Source organism: Neofelis nebulosa, chromosome 7 (genome assembly GCF_028018385.1).
Source record: "Neofelis nebulosa isolate mNeoNeb1 chromosome 7, mNeoNeb1.pri, whole genome shotgun sequence".
NCBI lineage: Eukaryota > Metazoa > Chordata > Mammalia > Carnivora > Felidae > Neofelis > Neofelis nebulosa.
In genome coordinates this window covers 20,789,933-20,812,843 of record NC_080788.1, presented here as the reverse complement: position 1 = coordinate 20,812,843, position 22,911 = coordinate 20,789,933, and the positions used below count along the sequence as shown (strand labels likewise).

The window sequence follows — 22,911 nt, the reverse complement described above, 5'->3', positions numbered from 1 at the left end:
AGGAAGCAAACCAGAAAGGGCACTATCTGAAGAAGTCATGATAGAATTGAGTCCCCAAGTTGCTACATCAATAAGAAGAAATTGGGTGGATCACAAACTTAGAGGAACTGCCAAAGAGAGTAGGACATTATCAGAGAACACTTAGAGATGAAGAATATAGAAAAGGAAAGAAATCCATGGCCCTCCAATCTAGGGAGCTAACACCAAACCTGAACCCCAGGGACAATAGACATGTGAGAATTCTTGTTCTCAGTTAATCCAGAATAAAGACTAAAATGGTGAAAAAAATAGATGGAGATACTGCCAACAGCAGGGACTTTGAAAAAAACAATGTGTCCAGTATCAAAGGAAGATTCAGAGGCAAAAGTATTGGGGAAAGAAAAGGCCAAGTTTATACGGAAAGAGCAAGGGGGTCAGACTTCAGAAGCATTTACTCATTAAATATAAAGCACAAAAGTTTAAAAGAACAACAAAAACAAATCCCCCCAACACATACAAAACTCTTGCAATATTGCCAAGGCCGCCCCATATACAACACCTGTCTGTTTCTGGTGAGAAACCAGAAATTGCTCACATGTTTCTCATTGATTGTCATATTCATAAACATCACAGTAGTTTTGTGGGACATGTTTGATATTTTATCTATTGGCGGGGCTAGAATAAAAGGTTAAGACCTTGCTTTTTTTGATTTATCTCAGAGTGAATTATGTGGTATTCTTCCTGACCATGACATGCCATTGTGGAGGTGGGGCAAAATATCAGGTTTCTGCTTCCATACCGGGCTTGTCTTGAAAACAAAATGCTAGTTGAAACCAAAAAAGCTCCAGAGACTTAATTCCAAAGGCCGTAAAAGTGCTCAGCTATGCTTCCTGTTTTCCTCTTTCAGAAAAATTATTGTATTCATTTCCTTTTGATGCTTAACAAATTATCACAAACCTAGCATCTTAAAATAATACCCATTTATTATTCCACAGCTCTGTAGGTCAGAACGCAGTTGGCTCAGCTGGGCTCTCTGTTCAGGGTCTCACAAGGCTGAAACCAAGGTGATGGCCAGGCTGGGTTTTTATATGAAGGTTCAGAGGAAGAATCTACTTCAGAGCTTATTCAGGAAGCTGTTAGAATTCAGTGGTAAGAACTGAGGTCCTGGTTCTCTTTCTGGGTGTCAGTCAGGGACCAGGGACTGGCCTTCCACACTCCTTCACATGTGGCCTCTCCATCTTTGCACCAGCCTTAGCACCTGGATTCCTTCTCATTCTTGGAATTTCTCTGACTTCCCTTTTTACCTTCGTCTTCTACCTTACTCCTCTCCCATCAGCTGGAAAAAGTCCTCTGCTTTTAAGGACTTGTGATTAGATGAGGTGCATGCAGATAACCTCTGAATCTTAATGTCATCTGACTTGGAACTTTAATTACAACTATGAAATCCCTTCTTGGCAGCACCTACATTAATGTTTGATTCTATAACCAGCACTAGGACTCCTGGAGCAAGGGGGCATTGTTAGGACCCTGCCTACACCTCTGTAAACATAAAGGGACAAAAAGGCCAATTCCTAGTTGACATAAGTGCTACCCTTTCTATCCTGAGCCCCACTGCATTACAACAACCAGTCAGATAAATTGATGTGTTACAGTGGTATTTAAAACCCACTTCCTGGGGCGCCTGGGTGGCGCAGTCGGTTAAGCGTCCGACTTCAGCCAGGTCACGATCTCGCGGTCCGTGAGTTCGAGCCCCGCGTCAGGCTCTGGGCTGATGGCTCGGAGCCTGGAGCCTGTTTCCGATTCTGTGTCTCCCTCTCTCTCTGCCCCTCCCCCGTTCATGCTCTGTCTCTCTCTGTCCCAAAAATAAATAAAAAACATTAAAAAAATAAAAAAATAAAACCCACTTCCTTTTCTACACATATTGAGCCTTTGGCTACCATATTAAGACCAACAGAACAATACTGATTACTCCTTTGTGCTCCCATACCTTTCAACTACCTGGCAGAAGCCTTTTATATAAATGCAGCTGTCAGATTAACTGCTCACTGGAAAGCTTATTCTTAGAAAATAAAGAATCACTAGAAACACAATTTCACAGCATGCTGTTTGTGCCTTTAACTTTCTTAAACTGTCCTAGACAATGACTTTTGGAACTTTAGAGCCCTTACTTCAACTGGTACATTGCAATCTGTGAACAAAAGCTCTATTGATGGAAGGAAAATGCTGAGAACAGAACCTATAGAGATACAGGTGTATCCTTCTAAGCCATTCTAATGTCTTCTGAAATCAGAAGGTATTCAAGGAATAAACCAGTCATAGATCCTCAGAACAACAACAACAACAACAACAACAACAGCAACAACAAAATTCTTTTCACAAGTCTAAGCATGGCCTTCCTACAAACCTAGTGGAAAGCGATATCAGTTTCTGCAAGACTTAAGAGCCATTCAGTGAGTCATTCTTAGGTTTCCAGAGTGCCTAATGCTAATGTTCTTCTCTCTTCAGTTCCACTTAACAGGAAAATAGTTCACAGTAGTGGCCTGGCTCATCTTCATTAGCATTTCTCTAAATAAAGACAGTTGATAGGTTTTCCTTTATTTGGAACAGACTAACAATATATTTGGGCAGTAATGCCTTGGGGATTCACACAGGCACCTTTATGATTTTTTTGTTTCTTGTTTTTTTTATTCTTTAAGTAATTATTTTAAAAAGGTAACACTCCTAAAAAGTTAAGATTTCATTCAATATTGAAGACGTTACCTCAACTTACCTCTCCTGGAAAACAAGGATGCAGTCTACCTCTTGAAAGAGCAAGTGGCTGAATATGGTTAACCATTAAAGAAAATTTACAATTTTGCCAAAAGATAGTACATTAGTTAGGAGGTGACTTCTCCACCAAAGAGAGCACTCTACCCCAAAATTGGATTAGATGGTCCAGCAAAATCTAAACCCAACAACCAGATAGAAATTAGTAAGATTTGCAAAACTTAAGAGGTATTAAGTTTAGGCTATGGATTCCCAACTTTTCCAGACTAACTTGACTCCCTCAAGAACTTAACCAAAAATAGGTGACCAGAATTTAGTTGAAAAGCTGGAACTGACTTTGTCACTTTGAAATCTAAATTACAGGAGACCGCAACCCCAGGTCTACTGGAATAAAAACAAAAACAAAAACAAACAAACAAAAACAAAGAAAGCACATCTTATGTCCTTTCTGTACATTTCCTTGTGCTGAAGCAAAAAAAGGGTTGGCAGGAAGGTATCAATTATAGAGGCTTTGGCTCAACAACATGGGAAGAACCACTTTCTGTTTACATATTTTTCTAGATTCAATGGCTAGTGTCTTCCTTCCTGTTATGTGCCATGATCATGGATGCAAAACTGGTAGATGCATCTGTGGATACATCCTTGCCACACCACTAACTTCATAGGTTCTACATGCTGTTCAGTCCTGATTACTAACAAGCAACATCCAGCATTGCTCAGTCAACCGATTAACTAGGACTGGCCCCTATTGTTTGTCTCTTGTGTGACCATTTGTCACTGTTATAATCTTAATCCTGCCATGTTGCTTCCACTACTTGATGAAGGAGACCCTCATGTCTATATAACAGCAACTGTAAAATTGAGTGTCCAAGAGGAAGATTGAGTTGATGTTACCCTATGGAATGGGGAACAAATGTTCCTTGTTTTGTTTTGTTTTTAACTTTTTTTGAACATTTATTTATTTTTGAGAGACAGACAAAAAGCAAGCGGGGGAGGGGCAGAGAGAGAGGCAGACACAGAATCTAAAGCAAACTCCTGGCTCTGAGCTGTCAGCACAGAGTCCAACACGGGGCTCAAACCCATGAACCACGAGACCATGACCTGAGCTGAAGTTAGATGCTTAACCAACTGAGCCACACAGGCAACCAGAACAAATGCTCTTTTTAAATGATTGAGGTCAATGCCATCGAGGTTAGACAGAGACTACATAAAACTGTGTAAGAGTTTGTATAAAACTGACCAAAGCTGGGTCAGCCCAAGTGGTGGAATTAATAGCCATTAAGGCACATAGTAAGAGCAATTATAAAGAAGGGGAAAGGGTGGGGTACCTGGGGTGACTCAGTCTGTTAAGCATCCAAATCTTGATTTCGGCTCAAGTCATGATCTCACGGTTTATGAGACTGAGCCTCAAGTCAGTCTCTGTGCTGACAGCATGGAGCCTGCTTGGGACTCTCTCTCCTCTGCCCCTCCCTGACTCATGCTTGTTCTCTGTCTCAAAATAAATAAATAAACATTTTTTTAAAAAAAAAGAAGGTGAAGGGAATGCACTGGCAGATCATTAAACAAAATAAGTGGCACTTTTGGCCTTGCTGAGAGAACTCATTTATGATGAGACGAATGTAAGAAAATGAATATATTTATGCATAAAGTCTGTTTCAGACATAGGATATTCAGCCTCATATTCAGAAACAAAAGAAACATTTGCTAAAATAAAGTTGTTCTGTCCATTTCAATGGTTTCTAATGCAGCTAAGATGGCCATGTGGTTGCACCCAAAAAACGAGGTAAAGTTTGACCAAAATGTAAAAATACTGCTTCCACCATGAATAAGAGTTTGTGGGGAAATTTCTCACTGGTATCTAGAGATGTGGAGGGCTTAGGCCTCATCTGTACCATCATAACCCAGGAAAAAATAAAACTTAAAAAGTGGGATACATATGGGTCTGAGCCATATCCCAGAGGACTTTCGAACACATAAAGATGGGCTTTATCCAGTTACCCAAGTCACAAGATTATGAATATGTACTTGGGATCATTTATAAATTCTCTGGATGGTGAAGACTTCTCTAGCAGAAAAGCTACTCCAAGCACTGAAATAACTACACAAATTGTTAGACAGTAATTTTCCCACCTGGGGGACACCATCCCTACTCCCTAGGTACTGGGACAGTCATAAAGGGACTTGGTAAGGTGTTCTCGTTTAATCAAAAATCTTATTGCTCTTACCACAGTTTCCAAGAAAAGTAGAGGTAAAATGCAGCTATCAAAAACTTTATATTGGGGTGGCAGTAGGAGGAGGTGTACAATGGTAGCTTTTTGTGGCACTTTGGCTTTTTTAGAACCGAGGGAATCTGGAAGGGAGCTGCCACTCCTAGACCTCTTCGCTCTGAGTTTGTGATTCTGACGTCCAAGATGGACAGTGTGCAAGATGGACAGGTCCAAGATGCACAGGAGGCTCCCAGAGCATTGGCAGGGCAGTGGCCCAATTAATGGCCCAGAAACGCTACTGATTGGCCATCATTTCCAGGAATCTGGAAGTGGCCAAAGCCACTGGCCCTGGTGACCTTGGTGAAGATCTTTTGGTATTTAGCTATGATGCTGCCAAAAAACATGAGGTTCAAAATACATTTGAAGAGATGGAGAAAAACTTAGATCGAGTTTATTTCTTGGTAAATGCAGCTAGAATGAACAGGATAGCCTTTTAGCAAGAACAAAACCTGAAGATATGACATCTCAGCTCATGCTAATCTCTTGGGTTCCATGCTGACTTGTAAAGCTGCCATGAAGACTATGATTCAACAACCAAGAAGGCCTCTTGTTAATATAGCACATATTTGATTTAAAAGGCAACTCTGGCCAGTCTGTGCATAGCACTGGTAAAGGAGGATTAGTTGGATTTTCACATATTCTTACTAAAGGTAACAAGAAAGAAAATTAGAGTGAGTATTGTTGCACCAGGATTTGTTCACACAGATATGATGAAGTACTTGAACATTTAAAGAAAAATATCTCTGTTGGGAGGTTTGGAAAACCTACTGGTGTGCACATGGTGTTGTGGGGTTTTTTTTGTTTTGTTTTGTTTTTTGTTTTTGAGGGGTGTTTTTTGGAATCACCATATATGGCGCCTGGCTGGCTTAGTTGGTTGAGCATCTGACTCTTGATCTCAGGGTTGTGAGTTAGAATGGCCATATATTACAAATTCTGGTAGTATGTAGGGATTACAAGTCATGATATAATTTACAGTTTATTAAGTTACAATAATGATTAGAATCAAAGGCATACTTCGTTTGGCTCGTGATTTGGCAGTCATACCTACATGGATGATATTTGCTAATCAAACCTATTGATGCTTAAAAAAAACAAAAATGGGGGTGCCTGGGTGACTCAGTCAGTTAAGCATCTGACTTCAGCTCAGGTTGTGATCTCATAGTTTTTGAGTTCAAGCCCCGCATCAGGCTCTGTGCTGATGGTGCAGAGCCTGCTTGGGATTCTCTCTCTTTCCCTCTCTTTGCCCCTCCTCTGCTCTCTCTCTCTCTCAAAATAAATAAATAAACTTAAAACAAAGAATTGATGCTAAAATGTCTCTTTCCATTTATATATGACCATTTCTTTTTTTTTTTAATTTTTTTTAATGTTTTTTATTTATTTTTGAGACAGAGAGAGACAGAGCATGAACGGGGGAGGGGCAGAGAGAGAGGGAGACACAGAATCGGAAGCAGGCTACAGGCTCTGAGCCATCAGCCCAGAGCTGGACGCGGGGCTCGAACTCACGGACCGCGAGATCGTGACCTGAGCCGAAGTCGGACGCTTAACCGACTGAGCCACCCAGGCGCCCCAATATATATGACTATTTCTAAAAAGAACAATATGTGACCAATTGTGTTTTCTAAAGGGTATGTACCTTATTGTCTGTAGCAATTGTAGTATACATACATTTTGTAAGTAATTATAAACAAGTATTAATTTATATATTTTCTCTCAAAATTATTATATAGTCTAGTTGTCTTGAGTTGTTTCATTGTATCGGGAAGTTCATTGTAACTTCTCTAGAAGTTAACTTTGTGGACCATTGCCAAAATAAAAGTGTTTACAGGGCATTGGTTGGTTGCCAATACTTTAGCAATCCTGCTAAAGTTAAATATTGTATTCCTTTTCCGTATGCCTTGGAAGATCAATTATACAGGTTGAAAAAAAAAAAGTATCAGTATCAGTTAGACACAGATACTAATTTACAGTCTGGTTTCTTTGAGTTGCATTACTCCGGTATGAGCAGCTGGGCAAAATATCCTACAAATATAAGTGTGGTACAATTGACCCCTATAAAAATTTTCAATGATGATGAGGATTAACTTTTAAGGTTTTAATATCTGGTATAATAAAGAGCTGCATAGATCTCATCAACTTAGGAAATAGAAATATTTATTTATTTTTAATCCACAAAACCCTCAGTAAAACAAACTACTTAAAAAGAGTACAAGAAATAATGACATTTTAAAAATTAAGGGTATTTTTTATTAATAAATATAATAATTATTCCTAACCTAAAATTTTAGAAAGATAATAGCTAATTACTTATGATCAGTCATAGATGATAATGCAAATAATGAATGAATTATTGAATAAATTAAATATCTTTTACAAGGAACAGTTAAAGCATTAGTCTTAAGAGAAAATATTTGTCTGAGAATAAAGATAAAGACACAAACTGAATGTCAGGCAACACCTATTTTACATTGAACTCTTTTGTGGGGAATAGTGTGATATTTAAATGTTGGGGCACCTGGGTGGCTCAGTCGGTTGAGCAACCGACTTCGGCTCAGGTCATGACCTCACGGTTTGTGGGTTCGAACCCCACGTTGGGCTCTGTGCTGACGGCTCAGAGCCTGGAGCCTGCTTCAGATTCTGTGTCTCCCTCTCTCTCTGCCCCTCCCCCGCTCATGCTCTGTCTCTTTCTCTCTCTGTCAAAAGTAAATAAACATAAAAAAAAAAGTTTAAAAAGATAAATGTCATTGGATTCGTGTTGATTTTTCTTATTTATCATTTTTAAATGTTTTTTTTCAAATTTTTATTTAAATTCTAGTTGCTTAACATATAGTGTAATATTGGTTTCAGGAGTAGAATTTAGTGATTCATCACTTACATATAACATCCAATGCTCAACACAACAAGTGCCCTCCTTAATATCCATCACCCATCTAGCCCATCCCCCAGCACCTCCCCTCCATCAACCCTCAGTTTGTTCTCTATAGTTAAGAATCTCTTATAGTTTGCCAGCATCTCTTTTTGTTCCTTTCCCTTATTTTATCTGCTTTGTTTCTTAAATTCCATATATGAGTGAAATCATATGATATTTATCTTTGACTTATTTTGTGTCACATAATACACTCTAGCTCCATCTACAACATTGCAAATGGCAAGATTTCATTCTTTTTTATGGCTGATTAATATTCCATTGTATATACATACATACCACATCTTTCTTTATCCATTCACCAATTGATGGACATTTGTGCTCTTTCCATAATTTGGCTGTGGATGATAATGCTGCTATAAACATTGGGGTGTATGTGCCCCCTCGAAGCGGTATTTTATATCCTTTGGATAAATACCTAGTAGTGCAATTGCTGAGTCATAGGGTAGTTCTATTCTTCACTTTTTGAGAAATCTCCATTCCATTTTCCACAGTGGCTGCACCAGTTTGCATTCCCACCAGCAGTGCAAAAAGTTCCTCTTTCTCCACATCCTCGCCAATATCTGTTGTTGCCTGAGTTGTTCATTTTAGCCATTTTGACAGGTTATCAGGTGGTATCATAGTTTTGATTTGTATTTCCCTGATGATGAGTGATGTTGAACATCTTTTCATGTATCTGTTGGCCATCTGGATTTCATCTTTGGAAAAAGTGTCTTTTTATGTCTTCTGCCCATTTCTTCACTGGATTATCTGGTTTTGGGTGCTGAATTTGGTAAGTTCTTTACAGATTTTGGATACTAACCCTTTATCAGATATGTCATTTGCAAATATCTTCTCCCATTACATAGGCTGCCTTTGAAATTTGTTGATTGTTTCCTTTGTTGTGCAGATTTTTATCTTGATAAAGTCCCAGTAGTTCATTTTTGCTTTTGTTCCCCTTGCCTCCAGAGACATGTCTAGTAAGAAGTTGCTACTTCCAAGGTTAAAGAGGTTGCTGCCTGTGTTCTCTAAGATTTTGATGGTTTAATTGTTTTAAATTTACTGCATTTTTATAGATTTATTAGAGCTGAACATTATTTTATTTAAACAGATTTAATTTATTTTATTTAAATTTTTTTTTACTGTTTATTTATTTTTGAGACACACAGAGAGAGAGAGAGAGAGAGAGAGAGCACGAGCCAGGGAGATGCAGGGAAAGAGACACAGAATCCACAGCAAGCTTCAGGCTCTGAGCTGTCAGCACAGAGCCTGACACAGGGCTCGAACCCACTAACTGTGAGATCATGACCTGAGCCAAAGTCAGACACTTACCTGACTGAGCCACTCAGGTACCCCTATTTAAACAAATTTGATTTTATAATGCAAGTCAATGCAAAAATATGAATAGTATATAATAAATAAATGTAATGTAATAAAAATAATAAAAATTAAAAATAAGTCAAATCTAAGCTCTAAATTAAGGGGAAAAAACTGAAATTGGTCAAGTTCTCTGAAACTCTTGAACATCCCTGGCTGAGAATTTTACCCCTAGTGGCCATCAGGTCAGCCCATTCTGAAACTCATAGACTATAAACTTCTGGGACAATAACTAGAAGACCATGCACCTGTAAGTCTTAGCACACATCGCTGATTTGACCTTGCATCATACAGATCTAGCTAAGTGCTATCAAAATGAAATTCAATAGTTACTCTTATCTTCCATGGGTGCAAGCTGGATTTTCAAAAATTTCACCTTTAGAACCTCTTCACTGCTTCAACCTAGGTACTAAGTATTCTGGAAAAGACGCCAATTGGAAATCTTCTCTGGTACAATGCTGGAAAGGATCCTATGAAGGCATCTTAACAACAGATACTGTCATAAAACTACAAAGAGTTTATTCTGGATCCATGTGTCTATCTCCTATGCAAAAGAAGGTCATAGAAATTGATTTGATAGTAGAGGACAACTGGGAATATTGTCTCAAACTGAGCCTTAAATTTACATCCAGATGAAGTAAACTACTTTATGGCTGACAGTAGCTACCCAAGTACTTTGAACCAAGCTGATGAATACTTGACGTAGACAGCTTCTACCCAAGATCACCATAACAAGACTACCCAAAACCACTATTTTTCTCCCCTTACTTCCTTCTTTTTAAACTCTTTTTCTTTATGCTTTCCACTTCTGTGTCTAATCCTTATAGATACTGATTTATTTTTGTAAGTTAACCTTGTTGATACTTAATATACTATGAATTATGTTATGCTTTTTAATCTCTTTAAGACATGTTCCCATAAAGATCTTATGCTCATCATCATGATGATAACATTAAAACAGCTTGGAGTTCCTGTAAGAATATCATATTCTGCCTGCCTCAGGTATTTGTCAGTGGGTTGCACAATAAGGAAATTTCATTTTATCTACATTTCTTTCTACCTTTGTTTCCCTCATCATTCCCCTGTGAACAATTTTGACCCTTAAATCTTTAAGGTTGCTGAAGGTGGAAGGTCTTCTTTTCTGTAACTTCTTCCTACTGAATAGGGGCATAGAGATGTCCCTGCCTATGGGTCAACATTGGTCACTTGGGGAAATTATATATATTATATATTATATACATATATATATATATATATATATAACATATATAAATATATAAAATGTATATTAACATGTTATATGTATGAGTTTATATATATATATATATATATATATATATATATTACAGAAGGCAGAGGAAGCCAATCCAAGAAACTTGAAGCCTGAACTTTCTTGATGAAGTGATGCTAGATAACAGAAATGCTTTAGATTATACACTAGGATGATAAGGCAATATTTGCTTGCTGGCTAAACGTCCTGTTAAAACTGGATAAATGAGAGTTCCTTACATAAAACTCAAGAAAAAGCCAACTGGTTATCCAAAATCTGACAAAATGTACCATAGGATCTTTTCACATGGCCTGAATTTGGCAAAGGGAAGAGTGCTTTGTAAATATTAGTTATGCATTTTCTACCTCTGTTTCTAATCAGTAGGGTTGTCAAATTATATATAAACAGGTTCTAAAATGCTGTAGCATACTTACATCTCATCAAACATCATGATCCTGAATCAAAAAGATTCTAAAGCAATTCTAATAAATACAACTTCTGAGAGATTGGTACCTATGATAGAGTGTGATGGCCCCAATTCTTCATGCTTCTCTGTGTCCTTAGCTTCTTCCATATATCCTCTTTGAAGCATGGGACCATAGGAAAAACATAAAGCTGAGAATGTAACAGGAACAAGAGAAAAACTCTGTCATCACAGCCCCAATCTATGCATAAGGTAAAACCAGAGAATTTTGCAGCCCGAGGTGTACTGAGAGTAACCATAGAAACAAGATAAACCAAACCAGGCTACTGCTTATATTGACTAAACTTCCAACCCTAAATGCCTAGTAGAAGAAGATGTTCCCATTCCTATTTCAGTGCAAATACCATTTACTTCAGCCTTTACTGAGCAATACACCATGTCTGGATTTCAACCAGAAATTGCAAGACAAAAAGTCAAGAAAGAGCAAACTCCTTTCAAGAGACAGCGCAATGAACAAAGGCAGATTTAGATATGACTGGATGTTGTAAGTATCAGATAGGAAATTTTAAATAACTACAATTAATATGTTAAAGATTTATGGAAAAGTTGACAATATGCAAAAAAGATGAGGAATTTCAGCAAAGAAGTAAAAACTGTAAGGAAGAATCAAATAGGAATTGAGAATAAAGCAAACATGGTAAAAACAAATGATGAATGCCTGAATAGGCTCACGAAGACTTGACACCAGGGGCATCTGGGTGGCTAGTTGGTTAAGTGACCAATTCTTAATTTCAGCTCAGGTCATGATTTCACAGTTAGTGAGACTGACCCCTATGTCAGGCTCTGCGTTATCAGCAGAATAGTCTGCTATCAGCACAGAGTCTGCTTGGGATTCTCTTTCCCCCCTGCTTGCACTGTCTCTCTTTCTCACTCTCTCAAAATAAACTTTCAAAAAAAAAAAAAACTTGACACCATGGAAGAAAGGATCAATCAACTAGAAAAGAGGTTAACAGAAATTACCCAAATCAAAACACAAACAGGAAAAAAAAAAAAAAGAGGACAATCCAAAAGCTGTGAGACAATATCAAACAGCCTAACACTATATAATATGAATCTCAGAAGGAGACGAGAGTGAGAAAGGGACATAAAAAATATTTGAAGACAGAATGGCTGAGATTTTTATAGAAATAATGAAAGAAATAAACCACAGATGCAAGAAGCTTGTTGAATACTAAGCAAGATAAATACTGCCTTTCCTCAAAACCATCCATCTAAACACATCATATTCAAAGAGTCAAATACAAGAAGAAAGAGAGAGAGAGAGAGTATCTTAGAGGCCAGAGGGGAAAAAATACACAAGATAAAGGGAAAATAGGTAAGAATTACAGTAGATTCTCCTCAGAAACTATACAGGCCAAGAGACAATGGAACATTTTTTTTTTTTTTCAACGTTTTTTATTTATTTTTGGGACAGAGAGAGACAGAGCATGAACGGGGGAGGGGCAGAGAGAGAGGGAGACACAGAATCGGAAACAGGCTCCAGGCTCCGAGCCATCAGCCCAGAGCCTGACGCGGGGCTCGAACTCACGGACCGCGAGATCGTGACCTGGCTGAAGTCGGACGCTTAACCGACTGCGCCACCCAGGCGCCCCGAGACAATGGAACATTTTTAAAGTGCAGAAAGAACAGAACTCTCATGTCTGAATGCTATATATACCCAATGAAAATATCTTACAAAATTAAGGAGAAATATAAGCTTTTTCAGACAAACAAAAATTGAGGGAATTCATTACTAGCGGATCTACATTATAAGAAATGTTAAAGGAAGTTTTTAAGGTAGAAGAATTCTGATAGCAGACAGAAACTTGGATCAATACAAAAAATGAAAAGATGCCCAACATTATTTGCCACTAGAGAAAACAAAAACAAAACCACAATGAGATACCACCGCACACCTATTAGAATGGCTGAAATTCTAAGAATCGGACAATAACAATTGCTGGTGAGGATGCAGTGCAACTTACTCTTACACATTGTTGGTGGGAAAGCAAAACGGGGCAGCCACTTTGGGAAAGAGCTTGTCAGTTTCCTATAAAGGTAAACATATACTTACTATATGACCCAATAATCCTACTCCTAGGTATTACCCAAATGAAATGAAAACTTACCTTTATTTGTATACAAGTGATTAAAGCCATTTTATTCATAATCACCAAACACTGGAAATCTCCTGTTTGCTCATCAACTGGGGAAAGGTCATAACTACATTGTGGTACATCAGTATAATGGAACACAACCCAGCTATAAAAAGGAATAAACTACTGGGGTGCCTGGGTGGCTTAGTCTGTTAAATATCTGACTCTTGATCTCAGCTCAGGTTTTGATCTCAGGGTCATGAGCTCAAGCCTCACATTTGGCTCTGTGCTGGGCATGGAACCTGGTTTAAAAAAAAAAAAAGGACTGAATTACTGATAAACACAACAACAGGGATGAATCTCAGATGCCTTATGTTGTATGCAAGAAGTCAGATTCAAAAGACATATGACATTGTGGCACCTGGGTGGCTCAGTTGGTTAAGCGGTCGACTTTGGCTCAGGTCATGATCTCATGGTTTGTGGGTTGGAGCCCCGTGTCAGGCTCCGTGCTGACAGCTCGTTGGAGCCTGGAGCCTACTTCGGATTCTGTGTCTCCCTCTCTCTCTCTGCCCCTCCCCGACTCATGCTCTGTCTCTCAAAAATGAGTAAATGTTAAAAAAAATTTTTTTAAAGACATATGACATGTTAAAATAGGCAAAATTATAGGGAAATAAAATAAATCATGGGTTTCCAACGACTGAGAATTAGGAAAGGGGGTAATTTTTATGGGTGAGGGGATCTTTGTGCATCTTGATTGTGTGCGTGGTGGTAGCAGTGGTTACACAACTATGTGTGATTGTCACATCTCAGAGAACTGTATACTAATAAGAAAGAATTGTCCTGTGTATACATCACACCTCATTAAATATAAAACAAATAAATAAAACAAAAAAATCTATTTGATACAATACTCAAAACTGATCTGAACCTAATATGGATAGGAAAGCCTTGATAATTTTCTTATCCTTTGAGTTCAACTTTTTATCCCTGAGTAAGGCAGGGCCACTAGAAAGTGCTTGTGAAAGAACAACTTTACAATCATTGCAACACTTGCCTGGCATTTATCAAATCTGAATGCTGTTCTAACCAGCCCAAGCTGATAAATGACTTTGATAAATAAGCTAATAAGTAAACTTTGAGCAGTGCACTAGAAAAGCTGATAAACAACCAAGAGTCTGAATGACTTCTGTTAGGGTCACCCAACCTAATTCTTGGGCTACAGAACAAGATGGGCTTCACACAAAGATATACATCCATAGGGACTCCTCCCGGCCAATCCTCAGTACAAGCTGCAATCCATAATTGGCAAAACCATAATGAACCTCTCTTTTCTAGCATGTAAAATCCCTGATTTTTCCCCTTGGGGAACCAGTCAGTGAAATCCATAAATGCAGCACTCACATTTTAATAACAAAGTAGCCCTTCTTTCTTTAATAGCATAGCTGGATAGCCGCTACCCCAATCAGGAAATAGAACATAACTAGCACCCCAGAAGGGATGCTTTTGTCCAAACACTGTCCTGTTTCTCCTCCCTGAAAGTAACAACTATCATATGTCTAACACCATGGATTAGTTTTGCCTTTTTTGGAACTTCACAGAAATAGTATCATACTGAATCATATGGATAATTTTATTACTGGTTTCTTTCCCTCCACATTATGGCTGCAGGAATCCACGTTGCTGCGTAAGTAGTTGTTCATTTTTTATTGCTATATGATATTCCACTGCATGAATATATCACACTATAATTATCTATGTGCTACTGTGGGACATTGGGTTGTTTCTGGTTTGAGGTATTATAAACAATGCTGTAAGGAGCATTCTATTATATGCCTTTTAGATATATACCTTTTGAAGTATGGAATGTATTCCTAATTTAAAATTAAATTACATTTTGAAGTAATGAACAAATTCAATCAGTATTTCTTCATATTTCTTGTTGACAAATTGTGCAAATACACACTTGCATGTAAAAGTTTTTAATGTTTGTTTATTTCTGTCTTTTGCCATTAGAATCCAGTTATTAAAATTATTCTGGGGTGTGCCTAGGTGGCTCAGTGGCATCTGACTTCGGATCAGGTCATGATCTCCTGACAGTCGGGTCCATGAGTTTGAGTCCCGCATCGGGCTCTGTGCTGACACTGTGGAGCCTGGAGCCTGCTTTGGATTCTGCATCTCACCCTCTCTCTGCCCCTCCCCACCCATGCTCTGTCTCTCTCAAAAAATAAATAAGCATTAAAATAAATAAATAAATAAACAAACCTATTGTGAAACATTAATATTTAGATGGATTAAGAATGTGGTCATGGGGGCGGGGCTCAGTGGCTCAGTTAAACATCCAACTCTTGATATTGGCTCAGATCATGATCTCACAGTTCACGAGACAGAGCCCTGTGTTGGGCTCCGCACTGACAGTGAGGAACCTGTTTGGGATTCTCTCCCTCTCCCTCTCTTTCTGCCCCACCCCCACTTATGCTCACATGCTATCCCTCTCTCTCAAATAAATAAACATTAAAAAAAAGAGTATGGTAGGTCATAAAGGCAGCATTTTCTTTTTTCACTGATTTGTAAAGAATTCCTTTTTTTAATGTAAATTGCAAACAAAGCCAAAAGTGTTCTTTAGTGTTTTAATTGAAAAAGGAAATTAAAATTCCATTCAGAAGAATGCAGAGAATTATATCCTTTGAGAAGAAGAAAGGTTATATAATAGAATTCAGACACCCTCCCTGTGTTTTAATTTAGCTGACCTAATTTGTCTCTGAGATTTTACTTTAAAACCTGACTATAAACAACCTAATATTAGGCTGAATATTACAATTCAGTAGAACATTTAATGAGCTATACACATGTACACAAATTTACAAGACTCCATGGCTGTAATACACAGAAGTCATAAAACCATTAATGGCTTACAGTCTCCATTTCACTGTTAATGGATACTCTCAGCACCATTGTTAAACTAGTGTAAAAAGTATTTGAATACAAATGTGAGCAATGACACATTCGTTAACCTTTAAAACATGGATGTTTTTTCCGTGTCCACATCTACTTAGATCAGAACACTATTTACCTAAAGAAAATATAGATGCCTGATTGAATGCTCACAAAGATCCCCTACTCTGGTTACTTGGGAATATGGAGCCTCCAGAAAGAAGAACCAGTAGATAGGTCAAAAAGACAACTGGGTCATGGTTTTGGTTTTCCTGCTTATTGTGTGTATTTTTTAAAAAGTCAAATTTGTGAGGCAGCTGGGTGGCTCAGTTGGTTGAGTGTTGGACTCTTGATTTTGCCTCAAGTCATGATCCCAGGGTTGTGGGATCGAGCCCCAGATCGGACCTCGTGCTGAGTGTGGAGCCTACTTAGGATTCTCATTCTCTCTCTCTCTCTCTCTCTCTCTCTCCCTCCCTCCTCCTAAAATAAAAAGGAAAAGAAAACTAAATCAAAAACTAAATAAAAATCAGATTTGTGAGGATGTATCCTGAAATAAAAACAATTTTTTTAATAGGGTAACACATGTCCCGGCATAGTGATATTCATGGGCCATCCTCTTCATGGCACTGCCTGGGCTTTGTGACACTCGTGACAGGGCCACTTTTACTGGCTTAGGCTCTGCTGCCTGGCCTGGAAGGGGGGAGTTTTGCTTCCCTTCATGGGGGTGGGTACTCCATCCAGACCTTCCAGCACATCTCTCTCTGTCTGCCCCTGCTGCCCACTCCATCCACAAGATTGACCCTCTCGTAGATCCATAATTGCCTCGACCTCTGCCCAGCTCAGTGGAGTTCTTAACCCCCATGGGCACAGGTCTGAGTCCTAATACTCTGAGCCTCAGCCTCTCCATCTGTCACACACATGTTCAGTGTGCTTCACAGGGATACGGGGAGAATGAGAGGGAGTCATTTCTAAGAATCATTTTTAGTAACAGCACTGGATACAGGGGGTAGCCTTACATTTTGCCAATCAGCGCCTATTGACTTAAAAATATTTTAAAATCTAAAGAATTCTTACATGTGAATTCTTTTACACTATAAAAGTTAAGGGCCATATTTTCTTGAAGCTGTGGTGACAGTCTGTGACTAGAACTAAGGACAAGTGTGTTAATGTACACGTGGTCATTCTGCATCTCAAAGGTGGGGAGTAATCCTTGGTTTGGGGGCTGCAGCTGTGATGCCAAACTTTACCTCCTTTTTTCATCTGCCAAAGCCTGCTTGATGGCTTCTCAGTCTCTTTGAACTTCCCCGCACCAAAGTGGAGAACCCACAGCTGCTTTGTCCCAGCAGGTCTGGGCAGCGCTCCAGGTTGTTTTTCAAACCTGCCATACTTTCCTCTAGTGGGAAGAGATTCTTTTTCTTCTAACTCCTATGGGGCTTTCTCACTTCCCCGTCTCCCTTTGTGCCATTGGATTCCATGGTCTGTCTCATCAAGAACAGCTGAGACTGAAGCTGTTGGCAAACCCCCTTTCCCCCTTTTCCCAACATACAACATACACATACAACTTTTCCCAACAATTTCCCAGCATCCCTTGCAGCTAGATGAGGCCATGCTGCCTCCACTTCTGTCTGACCCACAGTACTTGGTGTTCCTTCCCCGTGCTCAGGCTGGGTGCTGTCAGTGTCCCACTGACCTGACCCCAGACTGGGCTGTGAAATCTAGTTTGTAGTGTTAACTTGCTAAAACGTGGGCATTTTGATGGTTATCACAGTTGGGCTACACTGACAAATTGCTCAACCAATCTTGGGGTCTTCTCGCCAACATTTGGAACTCCCTTGTGCCTTTATCCTTTTATACTTACCTGGGTAAACCTGAGCTAAATGGACCAGCATCTACCTGTCTTTACATACCAGCACTGTGGGGCACTGCCAGAGAGAAATCTCACCTTCAGCAGGGATGCCGCATGCCCCGCAAACCTAAGGTGCCCCCAAGTCAGCTCCCTCTACCACCCTCTGCTGTGACTATTTCAAGTCTTTGGTTTCCTGAAGCCCTTGATTCTCATTCTCCCTTCCTACTTCAAAGAAAAAGTTTCAGCCATTGGTTTGGGAACTTGCTCTGAGCCCCCCATATCTGCGCCCACCCTTCCATCTTCTCCTTGTCCTGCCAGTGAGTCACACCCCAGCCCTTCCCAGGGCACTGGATCCCAGCCTCTGACCTCCACAGGGACACTGCCTTACCTCATGCCCTTTCTCTCCTGCATCTTCCACTCTCTTAGAGCCTGTTTTTGTGCTCTGGGCTCGGTATGATGAATTCTCTATAAGCAGAGCCTAGTTCAATAGTAAACACACACACAGCGGCCTTAATGCCTCAAACACCGCTTACAGAGCAGCTGCTGAGTACTTTCTATCTAGCCAAAATGCAAATATTGCTCAACTATCCTGGTCTCCTTCTCTCTCTCTCTCTCTCTTAACTAACTGTTGTGCTCCCCCTAGATGAAAAGGTTCTCTCTAAAAGGGGTGACACAGATCATTCGCTGTGGGGGGCACACAACATGGGTTGCTACCACTTGCTTTCCTGCTGGGGATAATGGAGACCCTCCAGGGAACACTTACACCCCTCCGACTCCCTCCTCATGGGAGGAAACTGGATTGCGCTATAAAAAGCTGCCATTAAAGGCGTAGAGTCTGTGGGGAACTGCGCTGACAGGCCGCGGGAGCGCCGGCTGAGCATAGTCTGTCTCCCGGAGCAGCACAGGCCCGACCCGCAGCCATTCTCGGCACAGGCGCCCTCCGTTCCTCTAACAGGATGGGTAAGCGCATCACGGGATCTGTTCCGAACGTCTAAATGTTCCAGCGATGACCCATCTGCATTTTGCAAAGCCTAGGCGTGTGCATTTAAGAAACTCCGGGAACGTGTTTCAATCCTCTTTAGAGAGAAAACAGAAGCTGTTTATACACTTGGATGTCTAATCGGCATTTCAGACGTAACACGTCGAACCCGAAATTGTCTTTCTCCTTTCTCTCCAGCCGGCTCCATCTCCCCCAGGGTGTCAGCGGTGCAGGCCAAAAATTCAGCCTGACTGGCCTCTGGTTCTCGCTCACCCGACATCCCACCCATCGCGATATTGTTGGCTTGACTTTCCAGCTACGCCCGCCCGCACCACTTCTGCCCCCTCCCGCCCGACTGTGGCCCCAAGAGCCACCATTTTTCCTCCGGTGGCCATCTTGTTTCCACTCTTGTCTCGTCGCTTCTGCTCGCCACAGGAAAGCTAGGCGGTTTGCATCGTGAAACTCTGATTGCACTGTCCCTGCTGAAAACGGCCCTCTAGCCCTTTTAAAATCAGATCTGAAGTCCTCTGGGTGCCGAGCGTAGCGGGTGGACAGGTGTTCCCCCCAGTCTGCTGCCCTGCGAGCTCTGTCCCCAGCCTCCTTGCTGCTTCCCTTCCCCCCAGTTTTATTGCACGATCGTTAATATAATAACATGGTGTGAATGGAAGGTGTAAAACACGATGGTTTCAAGTGCACAGTGAGAATGGTGGCCACATTAAGCTTGGTCATGATCACCTTATGTTCTTTGCTGCTTCTTGAGCCTGCCAGGCAAACTCCTGTCTCAGAACTTTTGCACTGGCTGTGCCCTCCGCAGGGAAAATCTCTTCCCTGGGAAGTAAGCCAGTAGAATGGCCCTTGCTTGATGTCAGTATTAGTTGGCTAAGGCTGCAGGAAACACAAACTGGGTGGTTTAAAGCTGGGTGACTGTGAGGGAACCAGATTCCCTCAAGGTTCTGGAGCCGGAAGTCCAAAATCAAGGGGTCAAACCAGGCCAGGATCTCTCTTAAGGCTCAAGGCAAGAATCTGTTCTACATTTTCCCTTAGCTTCTGGGGTCCCCAACAGAATGCTGGCTTGTAGATGAGTCACCCAATCTCTGCTTCCATTGTCACCTGGAGTTTACCCTTTACATTGGTGTACCTTCTCCTTTTCTTATAAGGACACCAGTCATGTTGGATTAGGGGACCCCCTCCCCCAATCAGTATGACCTCAGCTACATCTACAAAGACCTTATTTCCAAATAAAGTCAGATTCACAGGTACTAGGGGTTAGGATTTCAACACATCTTTTTAAGGGACACAAGGTAACTTGTAACTACATCCTGTCTACGTAGAATACTGATTTGCTCTATCATCACTGCCTGCTTTTTTTCCCCTATGGCATTTTCCACTGTCTAAAAATAATGCACTTGGCTGTCCCAAAGGACAATGGCAGCTGTTGAAATTCAACTCTCTCCACCCATGTTCCTAAAAATTGTACAGATGAGCAAGGAGAGAAAACCAAACCACCCATTGCTCATGTCTATGGCACACCTAAGGGGCAGGCGAAGAAGAAAATAGCAAAAACTAAGCGCAAGCGTGAAGCAAGATTGCACCATCCCAAAATATGGTAGAAGAAAAAGGTGTCATTTATTTAAGGAAGTGCCCTTCACTCTGGCAACAGAAGAGGGAGCAATTGATCTGCAAAACCAGGTAGACTGCGCATACCCCGTGATCTGCTATTGCTGGTCCAGGAAAAAGAAACCTAGCAGCCATGCAAAGTAATGATAAAAATAAAAGCAAAAATGAGAACCCAAACTTTTGGCCACTTCGGAAAGCAGTTTGGCAGTTCCTCAAAAAATTAAACATGGAGTTACCACGTAACCCAGAAATTCCACTTCTAGGAATAGACCCAAGAGAAATGAAAATGTGTCCCTACAAAAACTTGTACATGAATATTCATAGCAATATTATTTTTATAATACCCCCAAAGTGGAAGCAACTTAGATGCTCATCAACTGATGAGTGGATAAACAAAATGGGGTATATCCACACACAGAAGACCGTAAATAGGAAGGAAATGCTGATTCATGAACATGGATGGACCTTGAAAACCCCATGCTAAGTGAGAAAAGCCAGTCACAAAGGACTACATATTATGATGCCATTAATACGAAATGTTTCGACTCCAGAGACGAAAAGTAGATTAGTGGTGGCCATGGGCTGGGCCAGAAGGGGAATGGGTAGCAGGTGCTAATGGGTGTAGGTTAATTTTGAGGGTGAAGAAAATGTTTGGGATCAGATAGTGGTGAAAGTTGCACAAATCTGTGAATATACTCACACCCACTGAAGAGAATACCCTAAAAGTGAATTTTATGATATGTGAATTTTATCTTAATAAATAATGTATAAGAAGAAACATCGAAAAAAAATTATCAATTAAAAAAAAAAGCTGGGGCAGATAAAAACCCACCCACACAAATGTAGCTGCTGTGCCGGTTTTGAGGTCATTCCAAACCTGCTTCGTGTACACTGTTTTATGATGAGACCCTGTTTCTAGACATGAGGTACAGGGAAAAAAAAGGATTAAGTAGCAATTTCTGTAATAGTAAAAGTTTATATGGTAGGTCAAGTACCTATTTCACATTTCATCCTTTACATTTCCAGGAACCAAAATCTTAAATGGTTATATATTTGCCCCAGTAACTTAATTTCTAGGAATTTACCTCAGGAATATATAGAAGACACTTTCATAAAACTGAGAAAAAAATGTACTCAATTCGTTGAATCATGACCTGCCCACATGAATGAATCTTGTGAAGAACACTGGAGTCTAGAAGCATATTTAATATCAGGGGCGTCTGGGGGGGCTCAGGCGGTTAAGCGTCTGACTCTTGGTTTCAACTCAGGTCATGATCTCATGGTTCATGGGTTTGAGCCCCACATCAGGCTCTGTACTGACAGTGTGGAGCCTGCTTGGGATTGTCTCTTTCCCTCTATGCACCTCCCCTGCTCAGTCACTCTCTCTCTCAAATAAATAAACATTTTTAAAAATAGAAGCATATTTAGTATCAGGGGAAATTCTTGAAGTCACAAAGTGGGAAAATGTGGGCTAATAAGCAATATAGTCATTATGATCCCATGTCATAAAAATGGGCATTAAAAAACTCAGTGTAAATAGACTAAAGTATTAACCATGGTATCTGAAGGAAGTGGATTCACACACTGTAATTTTTTTTGTTTACGTTTTTATTCAAAGTGTCATATTTTGAAGTCAGAAAAATAAGTGTTTTTTTGAGACAAAAAAAAAATTGCCCAGTATACTTGGGTGGATTTCAGGATGAACTTGCTGGAATCAGGACGCCAGGTACCAGCCAGCCTGGTATGCAGGGTGGCTGCAGAGGGAGGGCTGCAGGAAGTGGAGGCACCACCCGGGTACCCTGGTGTCCATGTGTGCGGGCGCTTCCCTCCCTCGGGTGAGCCGGCCCCAGGGCTCAGGCTCCTCGCTCTCCAGTTAATGAAACAGCTTTACACACACACACGCACACACACTCATACTCTTACACACATTTACACACTCACACACATATATACACTCATACACTCCATCACACGCATTCTCACACATGCATGCTTTCTCTTGTACATACAACTCCTTTCTGTCACAGGCACACACTTTTGCACTCACACACATACACATATCCTCTCACCCAGTCTCTTACACATGCATACATTCTCTCATACTTTCACACACATTCTCACACATTCACGTTTATACACAAACATCTGCGCAATCACTCATGCTCATCCACCCCCACCCCCACTCCTCACCCCTACCCCCCAGCCTCACCCCCACTCCTCATGCCCACCCCCCAGCCTCACCCCCACTCAAACTCCCACCCTCCAGTCCCACCCCCACAGAAGGGCACCCACTGCTTTTTCACTGGCGCCCAAAGCAGAGTTAAGTTGCCTGCGAACAAACCAGTGTTGAGGCTCAAGACACTTTTCACTAGAACTACTTCAGGAGGAAAACTTGGATCTTAAGGAACTTGCTCATCA

General features: G+C 40.5%; 1 pseudogene; it reads left to right on the top strand.

The window, feature by feature from the left end:
• The first annotated feature begins 275 nt into the window (after positions 1-275).
• On the top strand, positions 276-10,413 carry LOC131517893 (3-oxoacyl-[acyl-carrier-protein] reductase-like; annotated as a pseudogene).
• The last annotated feature ends 12,498 nt before the right edge of the window (positions 10,414-22,911 follow it).